The sequence below is a fragment of the Cotesia glomerata genome, linkage group LG7 (assembly GCF_020080835.1).
Source record: "Cotesia glomerata isolate CgM1 linkage group LG7, MPM_Cglom_v2.3, whole genome shotgun sequence".
NCBI lineage: Eukaryota > Metazoa > Arthropoda > Insecta > Hymenoptera > Braconidae > Cotesia > Cotesia glomerata.
The window spans coordinates 12,184,877-12,201,561 of NC_058164.1; positions in this window are offsets into that span (position 1 = coordinate 12,184,877).

Consider the following 16,685-nt stretch of genomic DNA (forward strand, 5'->3'; position numbering starts at 1 on the left):
CGATTTTAAGCTTTCACGACTAAAAAAATGATTAAAACAAAAAAAATAAAAAATGCTCTTGTAGATTTGATCAAAATCTACAAGAGCATTTTTTTATTTTTATAACCTCTCGTGGTAATAATAATTTTTTTCTTATCCGAAAAATTTAAATTTTCACATATAAGCGTGCAAACACTCTCTAAAAATATAAAAATATGTAGATTTTGTTTATTTTTTGGAAACTCAAAAGAGCATTTTTGGAAAAAATTTTTTTTTTTTTATTTTAACAAAAATATATCAAAAAATGATTTTTTTTTTCGGTCAATTACTTGTGTATGGAGACTAGACACAAATTGGAATTTTTTTTTTCTGAATATTTGCACGTTTCAAGCGAAACTATGTCAACTCCCGAAAAAAAATTTTTTTTTACTCCCTTACGGTACTCAATACCCACCATAGGAGCCATAAGAGATATAAAAAAGACAAATTTTCCATGAAGTTAAAAAAATCGACAAACCCATAATTGTCCGGGAAGTAACCGTTTGGCTACCCCTAAGAATGAAAATTGACCACAATCAGAAAAAAAATCTGAAAGTTTTTAGAGTTAAAACAGGTCGTTAGAAATCTGTTCATTTTTTAAAATGTGTAGTAGTCGTTTGCGTAATATAAAAGATCTCTGGTATGAACGATAAATTTTAAAGATGTTTTTAGGACTTTTATGCCAATTTTCAGTCTCAGGGGTAAGCTAAACGGTTACTTCTGGGGCAATTAGGGGTCTGATGATTTTTTTCATTGGATAACGTAGATGTTTCGTGTCACAAAAAATTGCAAGCTCCAAACGATGATTTTGTAGAAATTTTGAGATTTTTTTTCTGATTGTGGTCAATTTTCATTTAACGCGTAACCAAACGGTTACTTCCCGGACAATTATGGGTTTTTCGCTTTTTTTAATTCCTTTATAAAATTTCCTTAATTATATGTAAAATTTGTCTTTGTTATATCTCTTATGGCTCCTATGGTGGGTATTGAGTACCGTAAGGGAGTAAAAAAAAATTTTTTTTCGGGAGTTGACATAGTTTTGCTTGAAACGTGCAAATATTCAGAAAAAAAAAATTCCAATTTGTGTCTAGTCTCCATACACAAGTATTTGACCGAAAAAAAAAATCATTTTTTGATATATTTTTGTTAAAATAAAAAAAAAAATTTTTTTCCAAAAATGCTCTTTTGAGTTTCCAAAAAATAAACAAAATCTACATATTTTTATATTTTTAGAGAGTGTTTGCACGCTTATATGTGAAAATTTAAATTTTTCGGATAAGAAAAAAATTATTATTACCACGAGAGGTTATAAAAATAAAAAAATGCTCTTGTAGATTTTGATCAAATCTACAAGAGCATTTTTTATTTTTTTTGTTTTAACCATTTTTTTAGTTGTGAAAGCTTAAAATCGATTCTAGCCATTTCGGGAGTAATATGAAAAAATGCTCTTGAAAATAAAGGAAAAAACTTTAAAATAGTTGAATTTCATCGATTTTGATGAATATATATTTCTAATATTTCCAAACAAAAATTTAATTTCAAAATTGCAGCTCAAATAACGAATTTAATAAATTTTCGAAAAAATGCTCTTACAGACAATTCAAATACACGCCATTATCACTTTGAAAAATTGTGCTAATCGATATTTTCATGAAGATATCGATTGTTAAAGTTTTCAATTGTCGGATGTCGGCTGAATTAACACTCATAATTAATTTTAATTGTAACCAACGCTTTTGATGACAGCTGTCATAAAAATTGCATAAAAAATTACATAAGGTAAAAGCCCCAATAGATGATCATGTACCACTGTATGATTATTCCATGTATTCGTATATCTATATTTGTGAATATAGATACACAAATGCATGGAGTGATCATATACTGGTACATGATCATCTATTGGGGCTTTTACTTTACTAACTTTTTCTCCAAATAAAATTTATTAAATTCTTTTATTTTAGTTGCAATAACTTCATTTGGTTGTTTCTGCTTATGCTCTCGAGATTTTTCTACTATTATTTCCTGCTCTTCCCGACCAGAAATTTAAATTCGGCGGTGGTTCGTTTCGAATTAGGCATGCCGAATTCCAAGTTCGCGCCGAACCAGGAAGCTAAAGTTGGCCCACGTCCCGGAAGTAACGCAGTCGCGAGTTTGGGCCTAACTTGGCTTCCGACTTAGGCGGTGGTTTGGAAACCACACTTGCTGGTGACTATCCAAGCCTCATTCGGTCCGAATTTGGCTACCTAACTAGGCAGCAATTCAGAAACTAAATTCGCACGGAAGAATCCAAATTGAATCCTTTTTTTGTTTTTAGCTATTTTTATTATAAAGCAAAAATTAATAATAATGAATGCTTATTTTTTTTAATTTACTTTTTAAATTTTAAATATAAATATCGACTTTAGGACAAAATTTTTTAAATATTAAGTAAACAAAAAAAAATTTTTTTTTTTTTTTATTTAGTATTACTTTTTTTTTATATTTTCGGTCATTTTTTTCGCTTTTTAGGGTTTTTCTTACTATGAAGAAGTTTTTTTTGATTGGTCGATTTTATGGGTCAAGGGGGGAGGAGATGATGGAGTTAGATACATTAGTCACACACAACACTTAAATTTACCTCACACTCGCCTTAAGAATAATTATAAATAATAATTATTAATTATTAAAAATTTTACATGTCGAACGCGAAACTCGAACACTGGACCCGACGCACGAGAGCCCTATACCATACCGCGACGCTACGCCGATGATGAGCGACCTCTTGCCTCAAGATACTTATAAGCCCGACACTTCGGCAAACATTCGGTTACCGTTGCAACGGTCGAGTTAGGAATTCCGATATTATACCTAAGTGAGGACTTGCCACAGACTTACCTAGTCAAGTTTCATTTTGATAGACCAAGCTTCAGAATACAGGTTGCCGTTATTTCATAACAGTTTGGCAATCCATGACATACCGAACTTAGGCATTTCCACTGTTTTGCCTAAAGAAGCTCGACCGTGGTATGCCAAGTTTCGGTAAACCTTTGGTTACCGTTATTTCATAACAGTTTGGCAACCCATGAAATGCCGAACTTAGGCATTGCCATAGGTTTTCCGAAGTGAGTCCGAACTTGGTGAACCAAACTTCGGTAAGCCTTTGGTTACTGTTATTTCATAACAGTTTGGCAATCCATGATATACCGAACTTAGGCATTTCCACAGGTTTGCCTAAATGAGCCCGAGCTTGGTGAACCAAACTTCGGTAAACCTTTAGTTACCGTTATTTTGTACTAATTAGGCAATCCATTATATACCGAACTTAGGCAGTGCCAAACTATTACGAGATTAGATCGAATGTGGAATTCTTTTGGCATACCAATGTTCGGCTTGCCTAATTTAAAATAAATAAGATCCGAATTGGGCTAGCCTAAATTCGGAAAGCCAACTTCGCCCCGAACTGATTTTTCGGCATACCTCACTAAAATTCTAGTCGGGTTCATCGTAATAAAAATTACTAATGCATACTGGTTTTTTATCTTTTTAGTAAGTCCATACTCATAATTATTCCAAAATAAATTTAGTTATTGCACAAATGATGATGCTAAAATTAGCCGACGTTCAACAATTTTTCAAATCTTCCACATGTGAACTTTTTTTTTTATTTTTTTGTAATAATTTTTTCAATAAAAAAAATTATAAAAATTTTCAGATTACAGCTAATTTAATTTTCATGTACCAATGAAATAATGTGTAGATCATATTCAATATCAATGATTTTTATATGATCACCACTGTAATTGATGACTTTGTTTCAATTAATTATATTTTTAGATGGTATTTATTAGTCTACATCATAATCACAACGTACATATTTTTATATATCGATGTACTCCAAAAAAGTGCATCGCCTGTCCAGATGTAACCCATTCTAAAATTGTTTTCTTTGTTTCAAACTCGTTTAGTTGACCCTGCATTTTCGAATTATTTGCTTCTTATGTAATAATTCACCAAGTTAATAAACTGATCACTTATTTATTGAAAGCTTTGTAAAATAGTAAATAAAAAACTGGTTTCATCAATTCAAATAGATTTAAATTCAATTATTTTAAACCTGAATCAAAGTTTAAGCGTTTTAAATTCAATAATTCATTAAAAAGTGTTTTGAAATATATAATGAATGTGAAAAACAGTGAACACTTTTTTCTTTATTTAAAACTTATTTGAACAATGATAAATTACGTTTACTAAAAATTAGACCAGTAAAATAAATAAATTACAATTATACTTATTTCTGATGGTAAATTTTTCAATAATAGACGAATGAGCAAATAAGATAAAAAGCACTAAAAAATTCGTCGTTACTATCTTGATTGATGAATTAAGAGGAAATTACAGACAGCTACGTGTTTATGTAATAAATTATTATTTCTACAACTAAAAACAGTAATCAAATCTAAATCAGTTTTTAAATAAATAAAACATCAGTAAAATTCAGGGACATATTAATTTTTCTTTCTGTCAATAGAGAATTTGGTTTTAAAAAGTAAATAATATCAGCCTCAGTTTAGGTATATTTTGATGAATAACAAAAAATAATTATAACTACAATGATATAAAAAGTTTAGAAAATCCAAATGAGCATGCCTTAAGCGCTCATGTCATACATGAATTATTTAGATCATAACAAAAATTATTTGTTTTTAAATTGAATTTTCCCGCGAGTAGTATTATCCCCTCTGTAGGTCGAGCTAAAGAAAAATTTTAACAGATGATAAAACAGTTAGTAATTATACCATCAGGTATGTATAGTTTCTGCTTGTTTATAGTCCCTGATAGCCAAGTCGGTCGCAACTTTCCGTCGATTTACTGCCGCAACTTGTCACCAAGTTGGCAGCAAGTCTTGGAAATGAACTCGGTTGTTCACCAAGTTGTCGGCAAAAATTGCTTTCGAAACTCTTTCGCACCAAGTTGACGACAAGTTTCTCAAGAAATTTGGCGACATATTGCGGCAGTAGATTGGTCTTGTTTTTCCCAGAAACTTGTAGCCAACTTGACGCCAACAGTTATAAATTCGGAAGTTGACCGCAAGTTGTCGCTAAGTTGGTGGCAACTATATGACACCAACTTGGTTGGTCTGAAACTGTGGCTATCAGGGGTTATTTCAATTCTGTTTATGAAAAATAATATATATATGGCTGCCGAAATCGCAGAAAAGGTCACCGAACTGACAATCGAAAAAAATTAATGACCCTGAAGTTAGCACATAGCTGTGATGTCATATCACGGTTTAGTTAAATCCGAACAAAAACAGTTTCACTGTAAAAAATTGCGCCAAGTCCACGTTCATAAAACTCATCTCAATAACATTCGCACTTTAGAAAAAAAATAATACGCGTTTCAATAATTTTTATTCTTTACAAAAAAATGTGAAATACAAAAAAAATACCAAGAAACCGTCATCATGTTGAAAAAATTGAAAAAAAATTTGTTGAAAATTTAAAAATTAAAGAAAAAAATTTTTATCGTACTTGGCGCGCGTCATTGAGTAACCCAAATTTTTTCGGACGAATCACAACTCGAGAAAAAACAATTTTGCCTGAATATACTTATACATATATATATATATCGATATAATTATGTATAGTTATATGTAACAATAACTTATATATGTGTATATGGGTTATTATAAGTCAGGCTGATCAGATTATATATGATTTTGTATATAAATATACATAGACTGACATTAATCAAGTATGTACTTAGGTTCAATTTTATATAAGTCGACATTTGGTTGTAAATACTTATATATAGGTATATATAAGTATATATATATATATATATATATATATATATATATATATATATATATATATATATATATATATATATATATATATATATATATATATATAAGCATATATAATTGCGTAGGAAATTATATATAATCGTATATAGTTATATATGATTATATGTGATGATATGGCAAAGTCATTTTTCCTAATAAGCCATTTCTCAATGCCTTTTTTAATTATTGCATGAACATAAGTTCTATCTTTCCGCGGGAATATTCAAAACAAATAACTTTAGAATAACTTAAGCATGCGCTTAAGGCCTGCACGTTTGGTTTTACCTAACTTTTTTAAAACTTTCATGAAGTAATAATTCATTAATTATATTTATGCATTTTATAGGTTAACCTACTTATAAATTTCTATACATTAAAAGAATGTTCATTAATCCTGAAAAAATTTGGGTTACTCAATGACGCGCGCCAAGTACGATAAAAATTTTTTTCTTTAATTTTTAAATTTTCAACAAATTTTTTTTCAATTTTTTCAACATGATGACGGTTTCTTGGTATTTTTTTTGTATTTCACATTTTTTTGTAAAGAATAAAAATTATTGAAACGCGTATTATTTTTTTTCTAAAGTGCGAATGTTATTGAGATGAGTTTTATGAACGTGGACTTGGCGCAATTTTTTACAGTGAAACTGTTTTTGTTCGGATTTCATATCTTTTTGTTAAGTAACCTTTTTTGCTCGCTTTATAGTGATTTCATATTTTTTAGTTAAGTATCCTTCTTTCCTCACCTCATAGTGAAAAAAGTATTCAGTAGTGATCTATTCTCACCTTACCAAAATCAAGCAATTGTCTAGAACACAAATTTCTTTATTTTGTTCATATTGCACTTATGTATATAAGTGTTCTAGATCATATGATCCGCTATCGTTACATCAACGACATTATATGCGCATACAATTAAATCCATGTCATAAAATCATTTCAACACTATAGCCCTGTCATTATATTGCATGCTTAAGCGCGATCGCGCAAAGGCATATTTCTAATGAGGCCTAAAAGTCAAGTTTCCTATCTCGTCAAGTATAATTGTATTTTTAATTAAAAACACTGCTTGGTATAGTAATTATCAATTGTAGTGAAAAAACCCGTTCTTTAAAATTTATAGTGGAAATAACTAGGAAAATATGATGGTATAGTCAAAATGATTAAAAAGAAATTTCCAGTCAATTAGATTGAAGTACCTCCTACAGGCAACTACCGAGATATCGAAATATCTGTACATTGCTCGATTAAAATTGCCTAGACCTTAAAGAGCTGACTTTTTGGTGAAAATGGAACCCAAACAATGTTAGCTCGTTGTGCATTTGGTCTGGTTAATAAATAAAATTTAATTAGAAAAATATATTTAAATACATACATATGTAAGGTTGTTTGTTGATAGTTAATTCTAGAATTTTATATTCATAAAGAATTTTCAACATTCTTAATTTGAATTTTGTACTTTTCCCACTCAAAATTAAAAGATCATAAATAAATAGATTATTGCAGGCAGAGCTATAATCAAATAAAGGGTTGTTTGTTCGTTAATCCTAGAGCGCAATTGTAGGCAATAAAATTAAAGTTCTATTTTTCTCATAGTAGCTAATAGTATTAAAAGACCTAATATGACTAAGCCGCGTATAATTTTCTGTTAAAATGAATAAACTAACTTATTCAATGGAAATTCACATTTTATATAAATATAATGACAATTTAAACATTTTTCATAATCAAGAAAATTGCTAATTCAAATTGAATACTTCAATGCCAATAATTTAATGATAATAATATATTCTTATAGTAATAATATTTTTTAAATAATATTTTAATAGTTATAATAACAATAATAATAAATTTTAGGATATGGCTAAACGTACGGCAAATGAACGATATGGCTCCGTATGTGTACGGAGTGTCACAAATTCCGGGGAATTTATTTTCTATTTGGAAAACGTCGCATGCATGCAGGGCCGTATACATGCGTATCCGTACGCATACGGATCCGTAAACTTACTGTCATGACTGAAAGTAGCAGAAAATTAATATTTTGAATAAAAAAAATCTGGAAAACGGTTGACCCTAAAGGCCAACCCTGCAACTTCGCGCTAATTCCATATCTAAGAGCTTAAAATTGCACCTATGACGTTTTTTGTGCTCTTCGAGCTTGAAAATGTAACTTATGTGTTATTTTGAGCTCTTCAAGCTCAAAGAGTTAGCTGTTCTATGTTGTTGAGCTCTTCGAGTTAATAAATAGAATTTAATTGTATTCGCCTGTTTACAAACATACACATGTAAGGTTGTTTGATAATTTATTCTAGAAATTTTGGATTCATAAAATATTTTTACATTGAAGGCAAAGCTATAATCATGTAAAAGGTCGTTTGTTTCTTAATTTTAAAGCTCAGATCGTAATAAAAAAATTAAAGTTTTGTTTTTCTCATAGTAGCTAGTAGCTATAAAAAACTTAACGTGACTAAGCCGCGTAAGCTCTCCAGCTTAAATCGATAAACTACCTTATTAATGGGAATTTTACATTATATATACATTTTACATTATATTTACATTTTATATATATATATATATATAGGAAATTTTAACATTTTTTGTAGTCAAGAAAATTGAAAATTCAAATTTAATATTTCAATACACAATAATTTAAAAATAACAATAATTATTATTATAATAATAAAATGATAAATATTATTATTATTATTGTTGTTGTTGTTGTTATTATAATATTGTTGTTAGTAAATGACACAATGCATCATACGAATAATTATATTACATATCACTTAGCATGGAGGGTAGAGATAGACCTCTACCCTCCATAACCTAAAGATTGTAATTATTTGAAACCCGCTCAATTGAATAAAAATGCCACCTACAGGCAAAGACCAAGAGATCATAGAATATGTCCACCGTTCAATGAGAATTGCCTAAATCTTGAACAGCTGGCTTATCGGAAGAAAGTAAAACTCAAACAATGTTTAGTCTGTTGTGTATTTAGTCTGGTTCATAAATAAAATTTAATAAGAAAACATGTTTCAAAACATACACATGGAAGGTTGTTTGATAGTTTATTCTAGAAATTTTGTATTCATAAAATATTTTTATATTTTTAAATTTTAAATTTGAACTTTTCCCGCGCAAATTTAAAAAGTCATAAATTAATGAATTATTGCAGACAAAGCTATTATCATATAAAAGATTATTTGTTCGTTAATTTTAAAAGTCAAATCCTAATGGAAAAATTGAGGTTCTGTTTTTCTCATAGTAGCTAGTACCATTAAAAAACTTAACGTGACTAAACCGTGTAAACTCTGCAGTATAAATCAATAAACTTAATTATCAATGGGAATTTACATTTTTTATGTATATATAATAATAATTTTAACATTTTTTTTAATTAAAAAAATTGTTAATTTAGATTTAAAACTCTAATACACATTAATTTAATAATAACGACGATTATTTTAGTAATAAAAATGATAATGATAAATATTATTATTAATATTATTATTTTTTACATCGATTTATTATTACCGATATAATTACTTTTAGTATTATAACTATTATTATTATTATTGTTATTGTTATTATGATATTGTAAGTAAATAATACAATGCATTAAACACATAATTAAAATACGTATTATCTAACGATTATTGATGTTTGAAACCCGCTCAATTGAATAACAATGCCACTTACAGGCAACGACCAAGAAATCATAGAATGTGTACAGCGTTCAATGAAAATTGCCTAGATCTTGAACAGCTGGCTTATCGGATGAAAGTAAAACTCAAACAATGTTAGTTCGTTGTCTATTTAGTCTAGTTACTAAATGAAATTTAATAAGAAAAATATGTTTCATGTTTACAAACATACACATGTAAAGTCGTTTCATAGTTTGTTCTAGAAATTTTGTATTCATGAAGTAATTTTAACATTTTTTATTTAAAATTTGTGATGTTCTCGCGCAAAATTAAAAAGTCACAAATAAATAAAATATTGCGGGCAAAGCTATAATCATATGAAAGGTCGTTTGTTCTTTAATTTTAGAGCTCAAATCCTAATAAAAAAATTAAGTTTTTTTTCCCATAGTAGCTAGTAGCATTAAAAAACTTAATATAACTAAGTTGCGTGTACTTCTTAGTTTGTATTGAAAATCTAATAATCAACTAAAAATTTAATTTGTATAAAAAGATAACAAAATTTATACATTGTTTGTAATTGAAGCAATTGATAATTTAAATTTTATACTTTCCCGCTGAAAGTTCAATGTCAATGAATAAGGTGATATTTGCAAGCAAATAATCTTAGTTAATCAACAGAGGTTTAATGACCCGTATTGCTACCAAAATATTAAAAAATGCGATAGGGGGGCTAACTTAAAGGTACATTATTAATAAATTTTTTTTTAAATAAATAAATCGAGAACTAACAAATGATGATAATGAACAATAAAGAACAAATGACGAGCTAACGATGTGATAAAAAAAAAGTTCAAAAATTGAAAAAAACACTCTGGGGTGCTAACTTTAATGAGCTATCCCGTTGAAGCTACAGTTTATGTAGAAATAATTCCAGTGCACCCTGGCGGCTATAGATGCAAGCTGTGAATTAACTTTTTTTAGTGTAGTTGCGTATCTATAGGAGGATTACTACACATTTTTATTTTATCTAGTCTGTGGCGCTGGCTTTTCTCCATGAAAAAAAAGTCAGGATCGAAATTCGTGAGCACGCTATAGTTTTTGCTGATAAAATTTAATAATTTCAAGTATTTTAATTGTTATAAGTTGTTATAAGTGGATATAATTAATTAATAATAGTAAAATAAAGCATGTATTACTGTTATAATATACAATTTAGGAAAAATAAGTACCGTAGAATTAAATAAAATATTCCAACCCCGAAATACCGTTCTACTTACAGTAAACACAGTCGGTAGTCTGGCGCTCCGTTTGAACGGAACTTGGCGCCAGATTCTACCGAATCTGTGGACCATGAAAAAAAAGTCAGGATCGAAATTCGTGAGCACGCTATAGTTTTTGCTGATAAAATTTAATAATTTCAAGTATTTTAATTGTTATAAGTTGTTATAAGTGGATATAATTAATTAATAATAGTAAAATAAAGCATGTATTACTGTTATAATATACAATTTAGGAAAAATAAGTACCGTAGAATTAAATAAAATATTCCAACCCCGAAATACCGTTCTGCTTACAGTAAACACAGTCGGTAGTCTGGCGCTCCGTTTGAACGGAACTTGGCGCCAGATTCTACCGAATCTGTGGACCATGAAAAAAGTCAGGATCGAAATTCGTGAGCACGCTATAGTTTTTGCTGATAAAATTTAATAATTTCAAGTATTTTAATTGTTATAAGTTGTTATAAGTGGATATAATTAATTAATAATAGTAAAATAAAGCATGTATTACTGTTATAATATACAATTTAGGAAAAATAAGTACCGTAGAATTAAATAAAATATTCCAACCCCGAAATACCGTTCTGCTTACAGTAAACACAGTCGGTAGTCTGGCGCTCCGTTTGAACGGAACTTGGCGCCAGATTCTACCGAATCTGTGGATCGCGACTGGCGCTGCCACGCGAACACTGATGATACCCCTTTGATAGCGCGAATTTTAACATTAAAATTTATTTTTATAATTATAAGAAAACTTTTGGGAAAACCCCACAATCTAGGTCTAGACTTTTAGCTATTAGTGAAAAAGGTTATTGTTAAAATGTATTTTTACTCTCTGAAAATTCAGCACAATAGACTAGGAATAATAAGATAGAAAAGAGGATTAAGCCATAAATATATAAATTTACTACCTAATGGCCCTCGACTTAAGTAATTATAGAAATTAGAAAATATATTTTAATCTCCTAAGAAATATAACATGTTGTATAAAAAAATGCGAGAAAATAGTCTGAGCAGATTAGTGACCCTCATTTATAACGAGTCCAGTTCAACCACTCAGTCCGGTAAATTCCCAGGGATGATGAAACTTCGGACAAACTCTGCTGGCGAGCCCAGGTAGTTCAACAACGGCCGGAAAGGACGAGTACCTGAGTAGGAGTACAGCTAGGACCCAGAAGGAAGGAGAAGGACCAATCAACGTTGCCAAAAGGCCAGTACAGCGGAATACTCGGATGGTAGGGAGAGCCGCCCCCGCCACTTCTACTGCTGCTAGTCGGACTTAGTAAATTCTAGTGAAGAATCAGAATAGTATTCGAGCTCAGACTTATCACCTCGTTTCTAATTTTGTGTAAAGTCTTTTGAATATATACTTAGATTCAGTTAACTTAATTCCGTTCAATTATTTATTTAATTTATATTCATTTTATATCATTTTCCTCATCCTACAAGTTCCCGTTGATAAAGTGAGTATTTCAATATTCCCGGGCGAATCAAAGACCACGTCGGTAACTTTAAATTTAAATAAAGATTTCTATCGTTGTCCACCAGGAGGAGGACATAACATAGCCGACAAAAATGATTTTTAGAGCCGTATTCATAGTCCGGTCTTAAGTTTGTACTTAAGCCTGTCTTCATGAAGACGGCCTTATCGGCTGTAAGTTATGATGTTTCGGATCTCTCAAGTAGAAATGGAGTTACGGTAAATGGGCGCATATGAAATTATTTGGCGCGAAAAAATCTATATGTACAAAATTTAAAAATTTTGAAAAATTTTTCAAAAATTTTTTATGACCAAAAATAATTTTTGGAAAGCTCTCAAAAAGTTCTGAATCATCCGAATTTCTCAAAAACTCGTTATTTTCATTTATTTTCAATTATTTATATGTACATTTTTTCGAATTGCGATTTTGTGCTGGGAGCTTTAGTTTAAAATAACTCCTTAAAAAATAATTTTATTCTTAAATAAAAAATTGTACATACAGTTTTTCTAAAAATACACATGTACATTTTTTGATTTTTCTGAAATTTGAATATTTTCGAAGATATCCGCATTCAAAAATTTTTCTAAATTTTTGGATACGGATATGAATTTAAAAAAAAATTTTTTTTTAATTAAAAAAAAAAGTACTTGTTAATTTTTTTAAGATATACATGTACATTTTTTGGATTTTTTCCAATTTAAATATTTTCGAAAATATCGGTATCCAAAAATTTTTTTTAATTTTTAGATACGGATATGAATTTGAAAAAAAATTTTTTCAGGAAAAAACAAAAAAGTACTTGTGTATTTATCAAAGAACTGTATGTACATTATTTTTCTTAGTAGTTTTTCCATTTTTTTCAAAAATATTTAAAATTTTTGATTTTTTTTTTAATTTTTGTCTAGAATAAAAATAAAAAAAAAAATTTTTTTTGTTTAAATGAATTATGTACCTACTTATTTCTTAAAAATCTTCATGTACGTTTCCTAAAAACACCAATAATGCCTAATATCTATTGATAATTATAAATATCCTTAGCGGATCGCTATACACTAAGTATACACCAAATATACACGGTGTATACGTGGCGTATATACACTGAGTATACACCAAGTTTACACCAAAAATTTTTTTTAAGTCCCATTTTCATAAAAATTTCTAAGTGCTGCAAAGTCAAAAATTTTTTAAGTGTGACTGGGAAAAATTTTTTTTACAATTAAAAAGTGTGTCTGTATCGTCTGGAAATAGCCTGAAACGAATCAATAACATGAATCTAAGGTGTGTTTTTGTGGTGCAACACCTTCTGAGTGTACGCTATTGGAAAATTTTCACATGACTCTCACCTGAAAAAAATTTTCTAAATTTGCATAGTCCCTGAGTACAGTCTACTTGTTAAGTGCTATCCGTATTAGGTAAAGGACCCAGTACCTGAACAGATTTGACAGTGTATTGTGTTTGACCACGATTTTAGCACGTAAATTTCATCATAATTGACTAAATCAAAGTGACTTAATAAAATATGTTCAATTCTAAATATATTAAAAAAAAAAAATCGGAATTACATAAAGAAAAATTTTTTTTTTAATTATTTAAAAAAATCCTTTAAGAGCCCCAGTAGTTGAACATTAAACTGTGACAGGCTGCAGTACTTGAACACCTCTGTACCAGAACTTGAACAATCATTTAGTATGGCTTTAGACACTTTGTATTAAAATAAAAATAAAAGATTTTAGGCCCAAAAATAAGTATTTATTATATATGACATTAAAGTTAGCAGTCACTTGACTATTTTTTAATTTTTTTTTAACAAATAAATAAATTTGTTCCAAAAAATTATTTTTAAAAAATTGCATTTTTAATTTTTTTTAATTTCTAAATGTCAATTTTTTTTACCATAATTTACTTGTTAAAAAAATTCTTAAAATTATTAAATATCTGCTAAATTATATTATAAAATTAACATTAAACATACATTTAAGTCCTTTACTTTAAGAAACATTCAAATGTATTTTTACCTTTTGTTTACAATGTGAGGTTAGAAAATGTAATTCTTTTTTTTATTTCTCAAACACTAATATTCGCCCTAAAAATAATAAATTTTGTTTATAGTTTTTTTTATTTACTTTATTTGTATAATTTTATTGTTACTATACGATTAAATGTATTTTTGAAAACACTTTAAAATATTTATTTAACATTGAGTTAGACAGTTCAAGTACAGTTCAACTACTACTTACTATTTTTAAAAAACTAAGAAAAAAATATTTTTTGATAGTGGTTTTAAGGGAATAACTTTAAACGGCTATATCGATCAACTCCAAAAACGAATCCACCCTTAACCTAGAGAAACTACGTCGATCGCCGCTAATCTGGTCAAAATCAGTTGATTCGTTCGAAAGATATCGTGAACGAAAGAAAACCGAAAAAAGTGTTTTTTTCCACATAACTTCGACATTTCTTTTCGAATTGTTTTTGATGAAATAAAATAATTTTTAGAGATTTAAAAACCGCGTCGATCGCCACCAAGAACGTAGAAATCGGTTGATTGGTTCGAGAGATATCCTCGACAAAATATTTGGAAACAAGTGTTTTTTTAACATCACTCCGAAATTTTTTGGAATAACTTTTAAATGGCTTCAACGATCAATTTAAAAAACTAATCAGCTATTAACATAAAAAATTACGTCGATTGCCGTCAAGCCGGTCAAAATCGGTCAATTTGTTCAAGAGATATCGCGAACAAAAGAAAACCGGAAAAAGTGTTTTTTCGGAATAACTCCAAATTTCCTAGCTTTATCAATTCGAACTTGAAAATTCTTCATGAGGCTGAAAAAATTTTAATTAGATTTTCTGTGAAATCTGTCAGAGGTGGTCACATATCAGCTGTCTCAAACATTTGACTAAAAATTTCTGAAATACAGACTGAAAAATTTGTTCTTCCTTGTTTTACTCTTATCATTTTACGTCCCTTATCAATACTTCCCTTACTCGTTGATCCTTATTTACCTCAGACATGTCTAATTATTTTCAGTTGAATTGTCTTCATTATATGTTTTCTACAGGATTAAATGATTCATACATCACAAAATAACTAACAAAAGAATTAGTTTTTTAGTCATTTTGTTTAACGTGAATCATATATCTCAAATTTTTTAAATCTAGATGGCAAATTTATTGACTTGAGTAAAAAAAAATTTTTATTTATGCTTTACCTGATATTCTCTGTCAAAATAAATATAAAAACTGAAAAATATAAATATTTAATGAACAAATGAAGAAAATAAAGATCTGAAAAAAATCATCTTTAGATTTTTGAGAAATGAAAACAAAAAACTTCTTTTTTTGTGTTTCTCATCATTTTTGATTTTAATATTCCGGACCAAAATTTTCAAAAAAAACAAAAAAATAAGGATATTCAATAAATGAATAAGAAAATAAAAAATCCGAGATAAATCATCTTCAGATTCTTGAAAAATTAAAACATGACATTTTTTTGATTTCGATTTTGATTATTTTTTACTTTGATATCCGGTTCCAAAATTTTCAAAAAAATCAAAAATGAAGGATATCTAACGATCCGACTATCAAATTTAAAATAAAAAAAATATCATCTTTAGATTTTTCAAAGACAAAAAGGTGACTTTTTTTTTTTTTTTTTTTTTTTAATAATAATCATTTTACTCGCAGATATACGTCCCAGAATGCCCTAAGCCAAAATTTTAAAAACTAACTGAAATCATCTTTTTAGAATCCAAAAATAAACTAAATTTGAAAATTTCATATTCATAAACCTATAGGAAACACGGTGAGAGTTTCCCAAAATTTAATTTTTAATTAAAAAAATTTTTTATTAGTAAAAAAAAAATTTCGTTTATTGTCACCTGTAGGTAAGTCAACGACAAACAATTTATAATTTGGTAAACTTGAAAAACTTAATTTCGCTTGTAGATATCCCTATCTGAAATTTTATTTTGTCTGCTGTCCGCTAACTTCAGGGTCATTTTTGTCGGCTATGTGCTAACTTCAGGGTCATAAAAAATTAAGTGTATCGAAACGGAATTATTTTGACACGCAATTTTCACAAGGGTTTTGATAAACTTCCTCAGGAATAAAACAAAAAAAAATTAAATTGTGAAAGTGATTTTTGACAAAGTTGTGGTGTTATCAAGCTCCCGTGAATACTAAGCTCTTATTCATTTAATTCATCAGAAAAACGAGTTTTTTCGGAGAAATCTTATTTAATCGATAAGAAAATTTTTTTAACGCGTTCTGTAGTTACTATTATTTATTTCAATATGCTTTTTATTTATAATTTTTTTCGTTTAAATTATGAAAATCACGTTTTAATCGAAAACACGATTTTTAGGCGAGAGTAGAGCATACCTGCGTGCTTCGCACTTAAGGCATGCAATAGCTTTTTACCTAAACA